At 39.5% G+C, this 20,966-nt stretch overlaps 1 long non-coding RNA gene across 4 annotated transcripts in view; it reads left to right on the top strand.

The window, feature by feature from the left end:
• The first annotated feature begins 643 nt into the window (after nt 1-643).
• LOC125323920 overlaps nt 644-20,966 on the top strand; it is a 102,966-nt gene continuing 82,643 nt past the window's right edge. For all 4 annotated transcript variants that reach the window (XR_007202703.1, XR_007202702.1, XR_007202704.1 and 1 more), the window contains exon 1: nt 644-746. This is a non-coding gene — a long non-coding RNA (uncharacterized LOC125323920). The remainder of the gene's footprint in view (nt 747-20,966) is intronic.

Raw genomic sequence — 20,966 nt, 5'->3', positions numbered from 1 at the left:
AATCAAAAATAAATTTCTATTTAAAAAAATTCAGTGTGAAAGGTAGTTCTAACAATAATGCTCTGTTAGAGCTACAGTTCTGTTTTTTCTTGGCTTTAAAAGACTTCCATTCAGGTATTTATTTATGAACATTTGCAGCCAAAAAAGTGGACTAACCCTACAATTAAAACAAAGCATGCATTCCTGTAGTTACATGACAGGAGGAATTGAAAATACTGTTTAAGCAACAACCTTTGCATATCAGAACCAGAAACAGATGTCATAATTTGAGAAGCCTGAATTGGAGGTGTCCAGTCATGTCTGCTTCAATACAGTTCAGCAACTGCCAGGGTTCTTTGACAATTACTGTGATGTTATGCAGAGAATTGCCATTTCCCGCTGTTCTTTCCTATTTTGTAAGAAGGGTTCCCTGAAATGTCGGGGGGGGAGGGGGAGGGGGGGTGTCAAATGGTGAAGATGTAAATGTTGTGGAACTCGGAGTAGGCAGTAAAACAGGTATCACAATTTTCTGTGATTTTTAATCCTTTTACATGGAGTGGGATTTTGTTTGTTTGTCTGTTTGTTTGTTTTTCTCCAGCGTAAGTACGGTACTGGGGGCTTACACCGACATTCGTGTGTTTGGGGATGGGCACAGCAGCAGGTTGCGCGCTGGATGTGCCCCGCTGGTGCTCCTGTTCCGCCGGAGGTCGCCGGCCGAGGCGGCAGGACCGGGATGAGAAGAGGCTGGGAGCGAAGCACGGCTGCGGGTGAGCTCTCAGGGCTGCAGGTGAGCTCTCAGGGCTGCAGGTGAGCTCTCGGGGCTGCAGGTGAGCTCTCAGGGCGGGCCCCGGGGCAGCACCTCCCGTCAGCCGGGGCAGCTCTCGGGCGGCGATGGCAGCCGGGAGCCCCGGGCGGGGCGGCGGGACGCAGGGAGCAGCCGGGGACAAGCGGAGAGCAGCATCGGCAGGTGGATCCCAAGGCAGAACCCTGGCCGAGGATGCTGCGGTTTTCTGAATTTTTGCGCTCTGTGTGCCATCAGCCATGAGGGGTTTTTTTCCCTTTGGTTTTTGTTCGTTTGGTTTTGACTGTTGTTTTGTTTGGTTTGTTTTGCTTTAAAAGAAAACGGACTACCTTTGGATTGATGCTTGCCTTTAGTGAAAAGGTATGCCCGTGACTTCAGTGAATGCTGAAGAAGCTTAGTTGACTGGGGGAATGGTGAGAATCTCTCCCTCCAATCCTGTCTTGGAGAACAAGATGCTGTGGCACTATTTAAGGCAAAGTGCTTCGGATAGTGACTATAGAAAGAAGCAAATAAAAAGAGTAAGGAAATATTTGTGTGATAGGAAAGCTATGTTTCAATTCAGTAATTCAAATTTTTTTAAAAATTATAGTTTTCCTATGTTCTTTGCTCATTGGAAAGAGACGGGATGCTTTTTTTGCTGGTAATTCATTGCCTCACATTTATTGAAGACAAAAATGTCTTTAATTTGTGTCAGAAACTGAGCAAAAAAATTAAAAGTAGAGGGATTTTTTTTAAGGCTGTTGTGCAGCATAACCATCAAATATTAACATAAGGGGTAAAAATGAGGCAGGGCTATTGTATTTGAATGCTGTTTCTTCTGACACTTTACCTTATTTTTGTGCACTTTAATATTAGACTCATGTGAAGTCAAGTCATACCACATGAAGAAAAACATCTTCAATTAATAGTTTAACTCAGATTCAATAAATATCTGCTTTATAGTACCAGCTAGGGAGTAGACAGAGTTTTTACAGAAGAAAAAGTCTGTGAAAGTGTTTCTTCTATTGAATTTGCATTTGTCTTACATAGAAATTTCCAAGCAAATCTTCTGCTACAATATCATTAAAATTCAGTGACCTAATGAAAATGTCATATATTGAACAAAATTGTCAGTGTTTTCTAGGTTTCTGTCATTATAGTCCATCCCAGCCCCACCCCACCCCCCAGGCCACCTTCCCAAAGAAAGGTATCTATCAAAAGGATAGATGTTTGTCTATACCACCATAGTTTGTTAATTCAAGGTTATTATTTTGGATAGGAAGTCTTATTAAGAACAGAAAAATTTAAATAGTTTGGAAAGTTACAGTTGTTCTCTTGGATGAGTACTAGTGAAAAGTGTAAACCCAGATTACCTGCAGTTGTCTCTAATACAACCCAGTAGGCAGTAGACTATATGGGAAGTCAGGGAAAGAGAAAAGAATCTGTTTTGAGTAAAGCAGGAACAGCCAGAAGCTTTCATACCTCTCCTGGTGGCAGGCAGTGCATCACAGAAAGAGCAACAAAGATTATGCTTTACAAGGAAATGTGATATCACTTGGCTATTGCCTGGTCTTGATGTTTTGTCCATGAGGTTGGTTGTGTGGGGGCACAGACACAGTGGTACAGCAACTGCAGTGAAAAAGGAAAATGTAGAAGTGTGGAGGGTTGATGGTGGCTGAACTCCAAATAGCCACCAAAGCCACTCTACCACTTCCCTCCACAGCTGGACAGAAGGGAGGGAATATAGCAAGAAAAGGCTTGTGGGTAGAGATAGGACAGAAGGGACACCCATCAATTACCATAATGGGCAAGCCAGACTCAGCTTGGGGAACATTAATTGAATTCATTGCTAATCAAATCAGTGAGATAATGAGAAGTAAAACAAATCTTTAAAACACCTTCTCCCCACCCCTCCTCATTCCCGGACTTGACTTTATTCCAGAGCCTCAACACCCTCCCTGCAGCATCTCAGGGGGAGAGGGAGTAGGGGTTGCAGTCACTTCATCACGTTGTCTTTGCTGCTCCTTCCTCCTCAAGGGAAGACTCCTCACACTCTTCTGTGGTGGAAATCTGCTCCTCCCACAGGCCAAATTGGGCTGCAGAGGGACCTGCGTCACCTTGGTCTGCACCATGTTCTGCAGGGGAATCTTTCCTCTGCACCTCCTCCTCTTTCTCCACTGACCTTGGTGTCTGCAGAGCTGTTTCTCACACATATTCCCACTTCCTTCTGGCTGCAAACACGGTTCCACAGTAACTTTTCCGCCTCATCTTAAAACTGCTAGCCCAGAAGTGCTACCACTGTTGCTGACTGGCTTGGACTTGACCATCGGTGGTTCCATCTTGAAGCAAGCTGGTATTGGCTCTGTTGGAAATGGGGAAAGCTTCTGGCAGCTTCTCACCCCTGTAGTCACCCAGCTACCAAAGCCTTGCCCCAGTAAACTCATTACAAGAAGCATAAATAGCAATTCTCCAGGTTCTGTGATAAAATCCCAGTGGGTTCAAATACCAGGACAGACCCTAAGCAAGCCAAATATTAATGTTTCTGTGTTCTCATTTATCTTGGTGTCCAGTTCAATGGTCATTCCAAAATTTAGTTCTATGTCCAAGTAATGGGAAGTGTCCTGTATCCACCCTTATAAAATTCACGTCAGCTGTTTACATTTATGTGCCGCTTCAGGGTCTTCAGCCTCTGTGGGTGTAAGAGGATGACCTAAGCCATTACCTTACATTTCCAGCACTGATCTTTTCATCATAGTGTGGATGGCCTTGTTCCTTGATGGTGGAAGGGTTTGCATTAGTGATGATTTACAGAGCTGAGCCAGGTATTCTGCAGTCAAAACTTGTTCTTCAGTTCTTCGGCCAAGTAGGTAGACCTCTGCTTAATTACTTTCCTTCTCCTCTTGACACAGCTACCCTCACCCAACTGTTAATACACTCCAGCCCTGTTTATGAACAATCTTATACATTTTTTTATTTTGTTTTATTAATTTCATTTAATTTCTTCCTAGAAATAAGAAACAAAGCATTATCCCTTGCAAGAAGGGTACAGTTAATACACAGGTAAATTGCTATTTCTCTCACACTTGTGTCAGCAAATTAAATTGACCTGTTCCACAGCTGCTATTTTTTTGACTGCTTAAACAATAACCCAAGGGGTTATGCAGGGCAGGCTGCTCACAGCAAACAAACGTTGCAAATTCTCCAAGGGAAGCATAGAAACACAGTCAGGACTCTCTTGCTAGAAGCACCTCAGCATCCCCAGAGTCCTAGCATACCCATTCAAACCGATTTATGATACAGGAGAAGAGTTTTGTTTGTGTGGAGGATGACTAGGTTAGACAGTCTTCAGAGCACACTTATTTTAATAAATTTGTAGGCAGGTTTTTTAAAGAGCTTTAACAGTGAAATCTTTGCATTGTTTCAATAACCTTAGACAAATAACCGGTTAATGTTTTTTCACCTTTATTGCCCACCAACCAAAAGGGAAATTCTTAGCCTTTGTAAAGTTAGTTTAGTGATGAACCTCATGAAGTTCAACAAGGCCAAGTGCAAAGTCCTGCACCTGAGTCTAGGCAATCCCAAGCATGAATACAGGCTGGGCAGAGGTGATAGAGAGATGCCCTGGGAAGGACTTTGGGGTGTTTGTGGACAAAAAGCTCAACATGACCCAGAAATTTGTACACTTACAGCCCAGAAAGCCAACTGCACCTTGGGCTCCATCCAAAGGAGCATGGCCAGCAGGTTGAGTTAGGTAATTCTGCTGCTCTACTCTGCTCTTGTGAGACCCCACCTGAAGTATTGTGTCCAGCTCTGGGGCTTCAAACACACGAAAGACATTCACCTGTTGGAAACAGACCAGAGGAGAGCCACTAAGTTGAAAACAGCTGGAGCATCTCTCCTATGGAGACAGGCTGAGAGAGCTGGGGCTGTTCAATCTGGAGAAGAGAAGACTCTGGGGAGACCTTATAGCACCCTTCTACTACCTCAGAGGGACTTACAAGGAGGCTGGAAAGGGACTTTTCACAAGAACGTGTGGTGACAGGACAAGGAGGAGTGATCTTAAGCTGAAGGAGGGTTTGATTAGAGAGTTTGATTGGAGGATTGATTTGGATCACCCCAGCCAAGAGAAGAAGTCAACAGTGCACTTTATTAGAATAAACACTGTGTTACTGAAAGGTGTATCTTGTCTGATTACAAATTTATTTAAACTGTAATGGAGTTATTATGTCAGAGATTTAATTTTGAAAATAACATCATCCTGTTCTTTCAAGTACAATCCTGGATGTAAAAAGTCTTTAGGTGAAATTTTTTTTTACAAAGTTTAGATAATTATTAAACAATAGTATACACTTAGATATGAGATTTAGATATTGATATCCAAATTATTAGCCACAAATAATTAATTTCTCTTTCTACTACAGAACCAAGTCCTAAAATCACTGAAGAATGAGTGAATTTCATCCTTTCTGTCAGAATTGTACACCAGGCTTGATTAACAGATCTTGAAGGGGATGGCACCATTACTAGGTCTGATTTCCTTCTCTGGGATTATCTGTTCAACAGGCTTAGCTGGAAATATCCTCATTGTGTTCACAATAATAAGTTATGAAGTGAAATATATTTTTTTATAAGATTTATTGCTGAAAAACTGAAGGATGACTGCATTAAGGAAGTGAATTGCCTAGCAAAGACAAGGATAGAAAGTTTTTCATGTTCCCTTTAGTCACTGATGCTTAATTCTCATTTAAAAAAATAGCTAAATCATGACTATACATAGCAGTAATTTATGTCTGCTTACACTTTTCTGCTATAAGAAAGCATTGAAGTGCATGACTGACTTCAAACATATTCAAGGAAATCAAAATTCATGCCTTCTTCCTGTGTTTCCATTAGAATTGGGAGCAATATTCCCTCTAGCACACAGAAAAGCTAGACTAATCTTTAAACTTTAGTTGTGGTAATAGCAAGGGATTACAATGTTTTACAGAATTCTTTTAAGATTAGTTGAAACACAGTTTTTCCTGCTTTGAAAACTGCATTTCTGCCCCTGACCATTTTAATAACAGAATTTTATCTAACTTTTGCCAATTTACAGCAGCTTCCTAGAACTCATTGCTGTTTTCCAGCATCATCTTACTTTTGGAAACAGGGCCTTAGTGCCAGCTGAGGATTCTCACGTGGCAGGATTAATACCTCAAGATATTTTTGTTGTATGCTGAGAAAGTGAAATTGCTGAAGTTGCTAATTTCTGCGGGGGTCATAAAATCTGACTCAACCATCCTTTACGCAAGAAAATACCTTCTAATATCTTAATTTTAGCATATGGGTTTTTTCCTATGTTGGGAAAAACACCCAAACTGCTGATGCCTAAGTCCAACAAACTCTAAATCCATAAGCATGTATCTTGAGAAGTGGCTTTTAACTGTGGTGCAAATTTTACATTAAAAAATGTGATGCATAAAGCGAATAATCATCACACTCTGCATGGACTAATAGAGAGACTCCACCCCTATGTGCTGTGCTTTCAGAGGAAAGATTTCCAAAGGCCAGCTGAGGACTAAGTGTCTGTCAGTCCCTGAGTTTTAGTAAACTTCCCTTGAAACTAACAGAAATTTGGTGCCAGCTACACTCAAGAACTCTGTAGCTCATAATTGGAATGTAGAAGGGGACAAATATGTAAACAGTACATCTAAAGTGAACATTACAGCAATATGACTTTTTTAATGTATGAATAGAGAGGGAGAAAAAATTGGTTATAGTGTCTCTAAAATAATAGAAGGAAACTAACAAGGAACAAAGAAACAAAGATTATTATTTTCCCCTGGTGAATAGTCTTTGTCTAACTTAAATAAAAGTATGAGAGGCAGAGGGAAAGGACACAGACAATGACTTGAAATAAAAAGAATATAATTTAAACCATATTTGCTTGAGAAAATTACAAGCATTCAAATTTATGGGCATGAACATTTATACTCAGGAAAAGAATTTGGAAATAGTGTGTTAAAAAGTTAATGTGGTATTTACCAACACTACAAAAGACAGACACAAACCTCAGATTTAAATTTTAGCAACATCTTGAAAAACAATCGTTAAATTCTCACCTTCTACTAACAGATCTGACTGTACTCAATGGCTCTGCTTCTGAGCAGTCTCTTCTCTCTTTATTGAACACATTTTCTCATGCTTTTTTTACTTATTTAACTTTACAGAGATAATTCATTTAAGGGAGAAAGAAGCTAGATTAGCTCTCTAATAAAGTAGAAAGTTATTTGCAGTAGCAAATGCTTTACTGGTAGTAAAAAATTATAAAGAAAGTACCTTGGAATTTTAGCTCCCCAATTTCATTTGCATGTATGCCAGCTAGGGACAGACATTTTTAAGTGTAAATTAAAATTATTATATTATCTGCAATTTATTGGGAGAAAATATGAGAAAGTTCTAGTGAACCTTGCATATAATATATGCCTGTGCAGTGAGATTTCATTTAAAAATTTCTAAATCGACGACTTTTCCTGGCCCTCCTTGTGCAAATGACTTTCATCCCTAGGGAATAATAGAGGGAATTCAGATATGTTACTATTGAATTGGAAAGAAAAATGGTGAAGAAAACCCTGCGAGGGTTCAGTGTCAACCTGAAGTACCAAATAATCTTCATCCCAACAACCTAGAAAACTGGTCCTTAGACCCACAGCTCTGGAGACAAGTATTTTATGCAAACCCACTGATTTGGGCGGAGTACCTGTTGGGATAATGCCTATGGCTTTGTATGAAGGAGGAAAATATGATCCAGGCAACCCCATTAGTCCGACTTCATAATTTTGAAAACAGTCAGGTTACTGAAAAATAAAGAGAATCACATAAAATTTCAATTATATTTAGGTACTTCTTTTCAAATTAACTTGATTTTAGTAAGGTAACTTCGTACCTTAATATAGTAGCCAGTGGTAAAAAAACATTTCTTAGAGTAGATGCCAAGTGTCACAGCACTCTTCAGCTAGAGAAGGTATACTTGCAACTAAATGTAGAAACTGGAAGAAAATTTTTGAAACCTCTAAAGAGGGCTAGATTTTATCTTAGAATATAAGTTATCATGATGGAAGTTATTAGATCTGCTAAAGAACAATTTAATGAGTAGTAGAATTACAACATGATGAAAAAATAGCTAAAGTGTGGAGGGTACTAGGAAATGGTGATAAAAAACAAGTTTCCTGAAAAGATTTTCAGGTGAAAATCAGTTAATGTGGAATTTTCAGGGACTGATTGTGGGGATAAGCAGATATCATATTTTCCCTCAGAGACCTGGGGCAAAGTGTAGGATTGTGTCAATAGTATTCCCAGTGACACCCACTGGGGAGATGTGGCTGATGTGAAGCAGCACAAGGCTGTCAAAGAGAAAGAACCAGATGAAGAATAGAGGAGGGACGAGAGCCACAGAAATGTGTTAACTCTGAATTGCACAAACCCATAGAATTTTTTTCTTACCAGTATTCTTTTATAAATAGGAAGCACTGCTCTGAGAAAACAGAGGAAAAGCTCCTGGGATTACTGCGGGCTGTTATTAGGCTAAAGCTGCGTGAGAAGCACACACAGCTGTAATACATGTAAGGCTTTGCCTTTCCAGGGGAAAGAGGGACATGCTAGTGTATTTCTCCAGGACCATAACAAGGCCTGCAATACAACTCTCACCAGCTGTTTCCAGGAAAGATAAGATACTCAGACTGAAATCAGAACAGGAAAAAAAAAAAAAAAAACGAACAGAAAATAAGTTTCTAGAATCAGAAGAAGGGAGAACTATTCAAATTCACCTAAATTTGGGGTTTTTTTTCAAAAAAGGCTCAAAGGTGTATGCTTGCTTTCTATACTTCGGGATCAGAAACAGCAGACCAGCTAACGGATTTTTTGAACTAAAGGCCAAAACTGGTACAAGAGCAATTGGGTAGAACACAGGAGGTACTAAATGTTGATAACTGGAAGGCGACTTTTACCTTCCAGAACAGTGATGTTCAGTGATAGCCTTTGGTAAGAGTGATGGAAGTAAAAACATTATTTCTGAGATGAAATTACTTTGTTATGAGGATGTCTTTGCTGATCTTGTTGCCTGTGACAGCTGGTAAGTCGACACTGTGACAAGGGTTATCTCTTTCAATCTGAAGTTCCTGGCTTTCCTGTATTTAACAACCACATATATCTGTGAAACCACAACACGTTAAACAATGCACCCAGTGCCCTACAACATATCTCAGCTATTCTGTTCTTCATTCCTTGCAGGGATGGAAAGCTAAGTGTCTTTACAGCGAGACAGCGTGCTGTCACTTTTCTCTGATTTCTAAGATTCTGTTTTAGATCTGTTTCAGAAATCCAAAATTTTGTGTTAGAAATGTGGGACTTCCCATGATGATATTTGGCACAGCAGCTGATACATGCCTCTAAGTGATGCTATCTGGCTTGACTCTGAGACTTAGGTAAAGAGTAATATATTTTTGGACCCAAATATCTTGGACAGATTTCTCTAGCTATTGCTAATCTAATGGTAAACATCAAATGATATTGTTATCTAATAACCAGCGAGATAATTGAGCTATTTGTAAGTATTTATTGCTAGATACTGTTAAATGAAGGAAAGCACAGAGGCAAAGATATAGCCATTTCTTTGTGCAGTTTCTCATAACACATACTAAGCAAAATTCAATCTCACAAGATTTTATAGGGCTTATTGTCTTGGGGTGACTTTTCGATGTGTATCCCCTATCGCCGCTCTATGCCCAGACACAAATCCTGTGCCTTTCTGTGCCTTTAAAACTGGGTGCGAGAGAAAGAAAAAAAAGCCAGGCGAACTTTTCCCAGCAGTTTGTGCTCCAAGGTCACTCTACTCTGTCTGCTTCTGCGGCAGCAAGCATGGAGGAAACACCCTTTTTGCTGCTTTTCTGCCAGCTTTCAGCCCTGTTTCTCTGGAGAGAGATGGGGAGTTAAACTTTTTTTTTCCCTGGGACTTTGGCTTCCTCTTCTTCTCTTCTGGAACTGTTCAGAACACACCGGGAGACCGTATACCACTGATCCGGAGGGACGCCCACACTGACCCAGCCCTGAAGAGGGGAAGGGAGAGACCACACCCACAGAAAGGACTGTGAAAATTTACCTGGTTCTCTCCACAGCAAGAGGTTTTATTATTTACCATTATTCTTTTCCCATTGTGCATTGTGTCTGTTAAATAAATAGGTTTTTTTCCTTTCACTTTCCTCCTTGGGAAATTCTTTCCGAACCTGGTGGGGGAGGGTGGCTGTAACCTGCCTTCTATCAGAGGACATTCATTTTGGAAGTTCCTCCAAATTTGTCTCAAACTGGGACAATTACCCAATTTGAAAAGAATTCAAGCAAATTTTTTCAGCCCAAGGCAAATCATCTTAGTCTCTCCTTGCAGAGACACTAGTGGAAGTAATATGATTCATCTTTGTCATATACCTATCTAAGAGAACATGAATTGCCCCTGGACTTCTGTTTCCCTGCAGTGCTTATAGGAGCCAAGATGATTCAAAGGAATTAGATGTCTAAATTTCCAACAGAGAAAATTAGCTTAGAAGAATTGCAGCCTCAACTGAAAGGAGAAAAGTCTTTCCTGATAAATATTGATATGTTTTTTCATCCACTAGCAGAAAGTAACACATACAGACATGATCCAAGAGGACACACAATGCATCTGGACCAACACTAAAGGGCTGAAAGATAATGTGAGTATAGGACTGCTGCTTTTGGAACTGCTCTTCTCAGGGACTGAGGATCTAGGTAGATTCCAAGTGAGTGCAGAAAGGAAAAGGACTGTGATTAATATCAGAGCTGGAAATTTAAAATTGTTTCCTCCAACTCAAGCTGGTTTGCTGAGAACAGTAAGAGTTTGTAGGGGAGGATGGGCTTAGGTGGGAGGATGGCTTTAAGGCTGGTTTTCCTTGCTATTGCAGACATAGCCCATAAGAGATGCCATTTTCACCTTTCTTATGTGAAGGAAGGGTATATGCCTGGGCTTTTATATGTGTGATACCTATAAATCATCTTGTCTTTGACCTGAAAAATCACTTCCAAATTAATACTTCAAGTTAATGAAGACTTTCTGTCCAGGAGGGCCTATATAAATTCTGATGGCAGCATGTAATGCAGTCAGGGAGGCTAAATAAAAACTGATGACAACACATTATCCACTTGTCATGTTCCTTGAAGTTGTCACTGGAGAGACAGTATATGGATTATTATATTATCATGTCTGCTAAACACTTATCTTTATAAAGGATTGGGAACATTCAGATCCATTCTTAATGAGTTTAATCCGTTGAAATAAGAGTTGAAGAGAAGGTAGGACAGATTTGACATATTCCCATATTTTACAGAACAGCAATTGTGTTTCTGTACATGTTTCATAGGGTGGTTCAGAGATGAAATTAACCTGGCAAGGGTAGAAGGATGAGAAACTACTGAGAAGCTTTGAAATTTGCAGCAAGACGGTAGAAAGCACTGAAAGGACAAAAAGAAAAAATTTAAAATTAGGGCTATCACTATTCTTTTTAGGGGTTGGGGAGGAAAGGTGTGGAGGAGTGGGTGTCTGGGGGTTATTTTTGTTTAGTTTTTTGTTTTTCTAAAGTGTTAGTTTTAGCAGAAGACAAGCACCTCTGTCTTAAAAGATTAAAAAGTTATAAATTATAAAATGTGGCAAATCTTTTTTGAGATTATAAAATTTACTGCATAAGTTACCATTTAAATATTGTGGCTCTGACATCACAGGCAACAATACAAGAACCTGTGACAAAATACATGCCCCAGCCTCTGGACATTGATCTAAAATGGCATTGCTTTCTGAACCTCAGCATAGAGCATGAGACAGAGGATATTACAACATTCCCCTTTACATCAGTTGTGGGAGCACAATTATTCAATGCGTAATTTTTGCTGATTGAATTTAACATTGTGCTGGTTTTGGCTGGGGTAGAGTTACTTTTCTTCATAGTAGCTAGTCTGAAGAAAAAAGAGTATGGGGAACCCAGGTGAGTTTGAAGACAGAGGCACAAACAAAAATGAGCTGTGAGGTTGGCCAGTCACTCACACTGCAGTTTCTTGAAATAAGGGTGAGCTGAACTTCTCCTCTCCATCTTCCTCAATGATTTAACTTGCAAGCCCCAGTGTTTGTCTCCGAGCTGCATTAATTCACCAACATGACAAAACAAAAACAAACAAACAAACAAAACCCACAAAAATAAAAAACACCAAAAAACCTGTAGTGGTTCATGCTAAACCATGACAAAAACAAAAACCAAAAAACTTTACAAATAACTGGGCCTTTTAATGCATTAAATAAACCATGGAAGAGTCTGATGAGGTTCAGAGCCAACAAGAGTGTTCTTCTAATGCTACATTTTGGGGCCATTTTGGATTTGTGCTGTAAACACTGAGGGTAACGGTTCTGATCCAGTTAATGAGAGATGCCTCTGCCAGAATTAAGATGTAAATAAGACCATATGCTGAAATCAATAATATAGATTTTTTTAACAATAAGGTAGAGAGAGAGATCAAGTAGAAGATGGTCACCACCTGTGGATCTGGTGGTGTCCCATTGGTCCTTCTTCACCCTAGGCTTCTCAGTGGTGGGGGTCCCAAGGTAATTCAAAACTTTTCACTATTCATACATCTTAGAAAACAAAGGAATTAATGCTAATTGGCTACACAGTTCTCTAATGCTAATTAGTCTGCATGCTCAGTCTCCCTTTTCTTTTGGTTTTCTTGGGTCAGTGGGCAATGAGAGTTTCTCCCCCTCCTGGAATTACCTTTTTCCTAGTTGGAGCTGATTTCAGCACAGTTGTTGAGTTGGCTTTCCTTATGGCCTGTAAATTCTGCATACTTTGTGTTGATTATTAGTAATATATTCTTCTCCCCCAGCTGTGTTAACCTCCCTCTAGGTCTGAGTTAATACCAGGACAAAAGTAACACCTTCATCTTATCTCAAGTTCCTGCTGCGGCAGCTTAACTTAGAGTCCAAGTTCCAGGTATCCATATCCATGGATGCATGTTTGGGGGGCTTTGGTGGTGGTCACAGATGCCATGTGCCCCATAACTTGGGGTGATCTTTGTTTGACTGGAGGTATGTGTACGAGAAGTTGCTTCTTTACACAGTTTTCCACATAGGGAATTTTTGTCTGGATGCATTACCCAGGATGTAGTGGTCAGATCTTGTCTCCACCAGGCCTAGAGTTAGCGCCATCCCATCGCTCCCTTCTGTGCTTATCTCATGGCAAAATCCTTCTGTGGCCTTAATAGTGTTTGAGACAGGCAACTGTGCTCTTTAATTCCTTGCAAGAACACAGGGATATTGTCATTACTGCTATGAAGCACTTGCACAGGTAAAGGCCTTTTCCGCCTCTCACCCCACCCCACCAGTGAGAAGGCTGAGAGTGCACATGCAGGTGAGAGGGGACACAGCCAGGACAGATGACCCCAGCTGACCAAATGGATAGTCCATACCTCATGGCTGAAGGAATGTTATCTGGGAAGCCACTGCTTGGGAATTGGCAGGACATTTGTTGGCTACATTTGTAGTCACCAAATATTTTCATATTCATCATTTGTCTTTCTTGGACTTATTTATCTGTTATTTTCATTAAAACATTATTATCTTATTTTATTTCAATGACTATTTGTGTTTCTCTTGACCCGTGAGTTTTCTCACTTTTATCCTTCCAGTCCTCTTCCTCTCCTTACTGTGGTGAGGAGTGAGTGAGTGGCTGTGTGCTGCTTAGTTGCTGGCTGGTTTAAACCATGACAAGCATAAGGTGTGCAAGTTTTCAATTTGAGATTCTCATTCTGAGTCCAAAAGTAATTTCCAATTTAGCATGATTTATCCTGCCAGTATGAAAGAAATAAAGCAGAAAAAAGGTTCTAACTTTCTCCTAAAAAGACATGGACAAGCAGTCTTCAGATGCTTGAAACCTGTGTGTTTGAGCATAATGGTCATTTGACATCTTGCAGGAAGCACAGTTTGAGGCTTTTCTTTTCCTATAGATTTTGAATCCTTCAACATTCACAAAGCTAAAGGCACTGGAGGAAAAATATCACATATGCGTCATTCTCCCCATGAGCTCGAGTCATTAGTGCCAGCAGATACACTTTATAGCAGTCTGGCTTTGGTTTTAGTATCATAACCAGATGACAGTGAATCATACTTTGTAATTTGGTTAAAATGTTTGAAAAATAACCATTTTGTCTGGCTCATTCCCTCTAGCTTAATTTTTTTCTGTGAAAACATAGCTATTTCATAACTTGTAGCATGCAGTGAAGGCAACATGAAAAGTGTAAAATTAGGAACTCTTCTCACACTGGTTCTTTTGGGAAATTATGGTCACAGAGTTGGAGTTCTGAATGTGCTTTGTGGGTGGCCAGGTGGAGTTCTCCTAGCTGCAGGTTCTTCTGCATCTTCCAATGAGATTGAAAAATAAACTGGTACTTTGCAGTAAACTGGGGGAAAATAAATTGATTAGAGATACTGAGAGGCAGTGGAGAAAAAAGCTTAGACCAGACACCTAATTTGTAAGTGAATTTAAGTATGGTGGTTTCTATATGGTGACTGTGGATAAGGACCTTTTAAATAAAGTTCTGTAACTACAAGATATGTTATAAATATCGATGTGTTTTAAAAGATATTTCACATAAATAAGTACTGTCAGAAACCCTATTTTAGAGTCAGGAAAGTTTGTCAGCCAAAAGATATTTCAAACTAAACCTTTTATTCTCAACAAAAATACGTTGTTCACAATTTTGCTTTCTAGTGAGGTTGCATGGGCTATTAATTTATTAACTTCAGCAAAATTATTCATATTCTTCTTGAAAACTATGTTGTTCAAAATGAACATAAGTCTGGTGGACATCTAGAAATATCAGCCTAGCATAAATAGAAGACATTGGAGCTTTCCTTCAATTCAGTAGACCCAGGGCTGAATTCTGCTTAAAAATGCAGACAGGACATTCTTGACTCTCAATGTGAAAATCGGAACTGCTAAAAGAAGAATGATCTTCTGGAGGAAAAAAAAAATTACATAAAATCAAATATTTAAAGAGAATGCCATCAGTCATGGTTACTGATTTTTTTTGAAAAGACTTCTTTGGACCAAAGTCATCTCCTATTATATGTCAGAGTGAGCATGAAGGAAAACAAAAATACAGACATTCCTGCATAGCACAAGGCACTGGTCAGTCTTTAAGAAGATGTGGAATTAAACAAAAAGACTCAGTGGGAAGGACAGCTGATATTGAACTTGCAACAAAAAGGACAGCATGCTTCCATGGTAGTGGAACATGGTTGCTAAAGAGAGGAAGAGAAAAATAATCAGAAAACAGAAAGAAGAAAGTTATAAATAATTTAGTTAGAAAATTGAAAGTTATAAATAATTTTCAAATGGGTAAAGTATGGCTATTATAAAGAGGCTACACTAATGCATGATAAGAGAAATCTAATTTGATTGACATGCAGTTTAAAAAGAGTCAAGAAATGATCAGTTCCCTTAAAATTCAGTTTTGAAAGCTCATTCTTATATTTGAGTAATGTGATGAATTACAGTCTTCTCCCATATGTCTAAAGAATTTACGTAGAGCAGTATCTTTATTCTCGTTCTTTAGAGAAAAAACATATGCAAAAGACAGTAAGTGTTAAGGCAGGAATAAGACATGACATCCTAAATGAGGAAAGACAGAATATCAAAAACTTTATATGAGAAATAATTCATGTCCCAAGTAAAGCCATGTCTTAAAATAGATATTGTTTTTTTTCCAGAAAGAAAGCTTGTGCTTTCTTTTTTATTTTGAGGTAAGTTTTTCCACCTCAAGTACACTTGCCTAGGGAAAGCTGTTCAAGCTACTTCTCTCCCAGTTTTATCACTGCTGACAGCAATTATGACACTATAGCCAAGAAATAAAGGTTTTTCTGATAACAATCTTCCAAACTGTTTAATGCTTGATAGTTGCAGTAAAGCACCTCTGAATCCACCTAGGAGCTTTTATTAGCCAGCAGTTTTGCTAAAAAACCAACAGTTTGTCAGGCTGACTTTAAAATCACCCCACATTCACAATAAAAGTAAGAAACATAATTTACATGATTTATCTTAGTAAATTTTATGACTGATGCAGCATTGGACATCTCCATGTTCTCTTTCACATTTCTCAAAAATAAAAGCCCTTAGAATTGAAGACAGGAGTAGGTCAGACTCAAGAAGGCACTTCCAGAAGAAGCCTGAGCTGAATAAAATGAGTACTACAGGCAAATTAATGTCTGTCATATAGCTGGATAATGCTTTTATTCCCATAAATCCTCTGCTTCATAATAGGAGTGAACTATGTCAAGCAATGGTCCAACAGAAATGTTAGTATTTCAGCATTTCTTTTTGCAAAAAAAATGTCTTTATAAGGTCTTAAGAAGTGGCAAAAACAGTTGTTCTTGTATGGAGCCTTAGGGGTCATTTTATGAGGGGTACAATGTAAAAAATTTTGGTTTTCATGACTCACTTTAATATGAAATAAAAAGCATTAAGAAAATCTGTAAAACTATGCAAGTCAAGTATGCATGTTAAAATTTATGAGACAGTTTTCTAAATTGATATCAGACACATTTTTTTAATACAGATTTATATTTATGCCACAGGCAGATATAACATAAATTAAACCTGGATGCAACTTTGGCAGCACAACTTTTGCCTATGGGTTAAAAGAAAATTTTGTAAGAAGCAACTCACAACATCTGTTCTCTGGACAAGGATGAACCTAGTTACACATAGACAACAATCCTAATGTAAGTTAACCCCCATGTACATGAAGAGTAAATCTGACTGTCCAACAAAAGGATCACTATGCAAATCTGGCCTGAGTGAACTCAGAACTGTGTGCTGCAGACAGCATCTCCTTGAGCTCATATATTGACAGACTTTTATGCTTTTGTCTCTGGTGAAACAGGAGAAATGATGAGCTGAGTGAAAACGGGGTCCATTACGATGTCCTACTCCTCACTTGGAACATTCCAATGTGCCACTTGACTTTAATTGAAGATGAATATTGCAATTAGAATTGTTAGTAACTAAAATGGCAAAGGACTGATTTGGCCAATGACATTTTAAAAAAGAGCCAAGACTTACACATTCAAAGTAACTGATGCTTGTTCTGTCATGGCACAGAAGATGCAGCAGATAAAGCTTATACCAGACTTTCTGTGACTGAAGGCTATGAGGCACATCTCATTCCCTGTAGCATGAATCCACTGGAGCGTGTTAAGGGAAAATACCACCATTTGGGTCCTTCTTGCAGAGTTCACCTGCTTCTGACTAATTTTTCTATGAACTTGGGTTATAAGAAAACTTGTTAACCCCTTGATAGGTGTTCATTTGCCTGTGATTTAAGGTGTACTTTTGGTATGGCACAGCTATATAACCTTGTCTCAGGATCCTGAGAAAGTTGCTAAGCTCTAAGCTGTGTGAAAGTACCTAGAGTAGAACCATGTGTGCTGAGAAAAGTATGATGGATTGAAACCCAAGACAAGATTGCTGAGGTGGAGACAGGCCTTCAGGGGTTCAAGAAGAGAAACATTGGCATGAGGAAATTTAAAATACTAATGAAAATCAAGGGATCTGAAGGTGCCCCTTCATTCCAATTGATACCTGTCCAGCAAAAACCCAGGGGTGTCGTACAAGGGTGGTAAGAGCACTAACACTTGGTCTAGGAGCTTTCTAGTCCTAGCTGTGTGTTGCCTCTATTAGAGATGCCTCTATCATCTATTAGATGATAAATAATTGGTTTTTCGTGAATATCCTGTTTGCAAAATGTCTCTGTGCAGTGGAAAAGTTTTCTGAGCAAGTTCTTGAAGTCTAGGAGTTATGTAGGTACCAGTCAATTTTGAGGGCTTCATAAACATTTATTTAGCCTATACCCTTACAGCTGCAAGCACATGAACAGGGAAGTAAGGTTGAGAAGATAAATCTGGAGAAAACAGTTCTGACAGCTGAGAAGAAACAGACAGGTGTTCCAAGCATTTGGAGCAGCCGAGACTGACAAGCATGAGAAATGTGTTCCTGGTTTGCCCATTGTTGTAATGTTGCTCTAAGAAATATTTACCAAGGCAGTATCACTGGTAGGGTGGAGCCAAAACTCTATAAAAATCATGGGCTTTTAGTCATTTAGAACCAGAACCTCTTGATTTGGCATGGACTAATCCATTTACTCATTCCTCACACTCCTTTTTCACTTGCTCCTTACTTCACTTCACAGGCAGTTACAAATTCCCCTGTCACAGGAAAAGGTAAAAGCCTTTTAAAAATTCAATCTCTCGAGCAGCCCATTTGCCTTTGGGTGTAATACACACAAATGCCTCTTGGGCAAGCCTAACAGCAGTACATTTTAAGCCAATCCAGAAAATATATTAATAATTAACATTAAAAAGAATATTTATAGCAATTTTTGATGATGATAATAATAGTGTCAGTGTACTATATTGTGACAATATACAATACATAGGAATAATGTTAGGATAGGATAGACCATAGGATAGGTTAAGATATGTCCAGCAGCAGGAAGAAAAAAATGAGGAACAATCAAGCTCTAAGACACACTTCCCTCTCCTCTTCCTATATTCATAACAGAAACACGGCCACATGTTTATGCCTTCAGTAGAAATAAGACAAGATGATTTCTAGTTAGCTACATTAACTAGGAGCACATGCTTTTCATGAAATATTTTCTCTATCCAAGTGTCACCTTGGCTTTCACGATCATATCATGTACTTTGGTGGTCTCAGAGGTGTTCCTCCAGGCAGCATCTTAACAGCGGGTTTGGCAGGAAGGCCAGACGGAATGAAGCAATAGGCATGGCTAACAAGCACCACACACCTTGTGCCTTGTACTTTTTGAGAGCTCAGCAAGTTCCATCACTGCCTCCTTCTCCCATTCTCTGTGTCAGAGACCCATCTCAGACACTCTCCTTGTTGTTTGTCTCAGGTAAGTGTTATTCAGATTTTTCCCACCAAAAGACTTTTATTACTGATAATTACTTTCTGAGATAAGGACACAGGTCTGCCTTAAGTTCTACTCTCTGTTTGAAGAGGAAATTAGCCCTTACCTGCAAAACAGCATGTTTTCCCAAAAGCACCACTCATGCTTCATTTCACAGATTTATCATCAGACAACAGACAAGATGGAAAATTACATCCAAACTGAAGGAACCAATAGAAACCCACTGCTACAAAGGAATGGAGACAAAAGCTGCTTGTTAAGCGTTTAGGGTGAGATTAATTTCTTATTGTCTAAAGAAGGCTAAATTGGAACAACAAGCTGGAATAAGTTTGAGTTCTATCAAGAAAAAGAATAATTTACTTTCACATTGAATTGAATTTGTAGTGGTGTTCTCATTCCACCCAGCCTAATGGGTTTTCATCCTTTTCATCTCTAAATACATTAAATCACTTTTTTTCCTTTGGTTAGATGAATATTAAAAGTGAGAATTAGAAACCCAGATAAATTATCCTTTATAGACACATATGAACGTCCTGCAAACTAATTCATCCAGGAGGCATGAAAAGTCATCTTACAATACCTAGAGAAATACACGTATATGGAGACCAGATTTGCAGGTGTCATGGTGACCCACCCTTCACTTTTGTAGGAACCCTTTGAAAATTCAGCTATGTATCCAAGAAAATAGTGTCCACACAGCAAAAGCTGGGATCACCCTACAGACAGGTAGAGATGGGCATCTCTGGAGCTGGAAGATATGGATTCAGTAGCATCCCAGGCTAGAGGGTTCCTATGCACATGCCATGCCTTCCCTTTATGATCTCCAGTGCCCATTTACACACTTCATTTCATTACAAATTGCATTATTCCGATAACCTCTGCAGCTGCTACTGAAATGAGTCACATTTGCTGATGTTAGGTTTCGAGCTGTGCTGGTCCCTGGTCCTTGGAGCAAAGGCAACACCATCCACTAAGCCACACGTCACATGGTGCCTTAAGAGCCTCAGCCTTTTGCACTGCTAACAGGCTTCTCTCTGAAGCTGCATAGCTGGCTTTTAGCTCTGTGCCCGGTCACCCAAGCCGTGGCAGCCTTTCCCAGAGCTTCTGGGGCAGCACTTTCTCAATATTCCCACGCTACAGACCTCGCACTGTTATCCTCCCTGTCCTGCACCTGCAAACACGACAGCACTGTTACAGGGGGTTCTCATGGGAAGTGACTGCCACCAGCGTGAGAATCACCCCTGCTTCCCCTCCCTCTTCCTACCCTGTGGTCAAAGCTTCTGGTCGACATTAGTTGACCCAAAAAACACGCGTGACCCAAACTTAATAGCCAGTCAGTCTGCAGCCTCAGCAAAATATGCATTCAGCAACACCAACAGCCTCATAGGCAGGAGCAACTGGTAAGAAGAGAGTCCTGATGAAAACTGGGTTGATACTGTAGAAAAACCATTACAGGCAGAACCATGAACCAGGCACTTGAGCAGAGTCACAGAGAATGATGCTTGCCTGGAATACCAGGAACACCCTCATTGCTCTTCTTCCATCTCACACACTTTAATTCACAGTTTATTTGCTGGTTTGTTGGTTTTGGTTTTTTTGTAACCTCCATTGTTACTTTTTCCTGCATTCATTCTTTGGAAGCAGTTCTGTTAACAATTCTAAAAATAGTTGTAGTATCATCCCCTTTCTTTGCAGAGAGATGTTGTTGCTTGCACCACTTAAACATATGAAAATTAGCTCAAAGCTTGCTTACACTGTTCTTACATGGAGACTAAGAGGTGAAATTTTGTGTAAAGGAGGAACAATCACAATTTAAGAACCTGAGAAGCTTGTAAATTACTCTCAATTACACAGATCCTGTAAGCAGTATCGGTGTCAGAAGCTATTTCCAAGAAGCAGCCAGTGAAACAAGAGAGCTCGCTGTACCAAGAGTGGTACGAAGTAGCTCTACCATGACAAATGTAGAGGATTTCTATTCCTTCTGTCACCATCATGAGGAGTGAGAATAACTGCGTGAAATCAGACAGCTTTTTAAGATATCATATGCCAGAGGAGCCTTTTGCTGATTCTAGAATTGATGGTCATTACTTTGACCTCATTTAGTGAAAGAACTTGATTGTTGCAAAGCTTGAATAATGAAAAAAATTCTGTTTCATACTCATATTCAGGCAAGACTGAAAATAATTTA

Source organism: Corvus hawaiiensis, chromosome 3 (genome assembly GCF_020740725.1).
Source record: "Corvus hawaiiensis isolate bCorHaw1 chromosome 3, bCorHaw1.pri.cur, whole genome shotgun sequence".
In the NCBI taxonomy this organism is placed as follows: domain Eukaryota; kingdom Metazoa; phylum Chordata; class Aves; order Passeriformes; family Corvidae; genus Corvus; species Corvus hawaiiensis.
Note: the sequence above shows the minus strand (reverse complement) of the source record. Positions and strands in the feature narration are given on the sequence as shown.